Genomic DNA, 2,086 nt, shown 5'->3' on the forward strand with positions numbered 1-2,086 from the left:
ATGCAGGCTGTTTAGTGCTGGTGCATACCATGCACGCTTAGGCCTGCTGTCGAGCCCCCCCCCACACACACACACACACAACAGCTGATGCGCATGTCGGACGGCGGGAAGGCTTCGGCCAAGGCCGCCATGGAGTCCGTCGTCGCCGAGAGCCTCACGAACATTGGAGGTGGCCTTCGCGTCGCCGCCGACGTGCTCGATTGTTGCCGGGAAAGGAACGCCGTCGCCGGCATCATTCTGCTCTCGGACGGCCACGACAACCAGACACCGTGCGGCTGCGGACCCGACGGCCGCAAGATCTACAGAGACCTCGTGCCACGTTCCTTGAGGCGTAGCGTCGGCAACCGGAGAATCGCCTGTGCACACGTTCGGGTTCGGGACAGACCACGACGCGGCGGCGATGCAAGCCGTCGCGGAGGAGACTGGCGGCACGTTCTCCTTCATCGAGTACCAGGCGGCCGTGCAGGACTCGTTCGCGCAGTGCATCGGCGGGCTCCTCTCCGTCGCAGTGCAGGAGGCGCGCGTCGCCGTCGAGTGCCTGCACCCGGGCGTGCTCGTCCGGGCATTCAAGTCCTGGCGGTACGAGAGCCGCGTCGGCGTGGGCGGCCGCTCCGCGTCGGTCGACGTCGGCGAGATGTACGCGGACGAGGAGAGGCGCTTCCTGGTGTTCCTGGACGTCCGAGACGCGGCGACGGGGCGGTCGGTGGACGTTGGCGGCGAAGACGCAGTGGTCCAGAGGCCGGTGGTGGTGACGAGCGCGGTGCCGTCCGTGGAGGTGGAGCGGGAGCGGTTCCGCGTGGAGGCGGCCGAGGACATCGCGTTCGCGCGGGCAGCGGCGGAGCGCGGCGAGCACGCGGAGGCGGCGCAGATACTGGACCGGCGGCAGGAGGCGTCGGCAACCACGGGGCTCGCCGGCGACGCGAGGTGCGAGTCGCTGGTGGCGGAGCTGCGCGAGCTGAGCGCGCGCGTGGCGGACCGGCGGGAGTACGAGCAGACGGGGCGAGCGTTCATGCTCGCCGGCATCACCGCGCACGCGCAGCAGCGCGCGTCCACCGTGCAGTTCACCGGGACGGCGGCGCCGGCGCCCTCTCGGAGCTTGTTCTGGGCAGGGGCACCATCGGCGTTCGGAGCAGGGACGACATCAGGGTTCATGGCAGGGACGACACCATCGTTTGGGTCAGCGACGGCATCAGGGTTCGTGGCAGGGACGACACCAGCGTTCGGGGCATCGGCGACACTGGCGTTCGGGGCATCGGCGACACCGGCGTTCGGGGCAGCGCCTTCGTGCTTTAGCTTTGGCTTCGCGAGCCCACGATGCAGTCCATGGTGGAATCCTCGAGGAGGACGCGTGAGTCGGCGCCGGGAACCAACGGCAGCAGTAGCATTTTCAGTATTAGCTGAACTTAAAATTGAAGCCCACCATGTGGTGAAGTGCTTGGTTTAGTTGATTCGAAAGTGTCTAGTCTGGATTAGGTTAGCCTACAGCTTCTTTCTCGTTAATTAGTCTTAAGTTTTTTTTGGGTGTCTCTGCTTGATGTTGGCTTTATGAACTGTGCATGAGCCATTGATCGTGATGGAGGTACAAAATATTCCACAGCACAATTTCAATTTCAATTTCATCCACGGGCTAGCAGCTTTGCTCAGAAGCAAGAACATCCTTGCCTGAATTTGTCAGAACTGACCAACTCAGCAGCTCAGTGACTCATGGGGCGTTTGGTTCCCTTTGCTTATTTTTAAGCAAGTGTCACATCAATATTTAGATACTAATTAGGAGTATTAAACGTAAGCTATTTACAAAACCCATTACATAAGTGGAGGCTAAACAGCGAGACGAACCTATTAAGCCTAATTAATCCATCATTAGCAAATGTTTACTGTAGCAACACATTGTCAAATCAATGGCTCATGCACTGTTATGAAGGCAACATCGAGCAGAGACATCTAAAAAAACTAAAGACTAGTTCACGAGAGAGAAGCTGTGGGCTAACCTAATCCAGACTAGACACTTTCGATTCTACTGAACTAAGCAACTTGATCAAATGGTGGGGCTTAATTTGAAGTTCAGCTAATACTGAAAATGCTACTG

Source organism: Setaria italica, chromosome V (assembly GCF_000263155.2).
Source record: "Setaria italica strain Yugu1 chromosome V, Setaria_italica_v2.0, whole genome shotgun sequence".
Taxonomy (NCBI): domain Eukaryota; kingdom Viridiplantae; phylum Streptophyta; class Magnoliopsida; order Poales; family Poaceae; genus Setaria; species Setaria italica.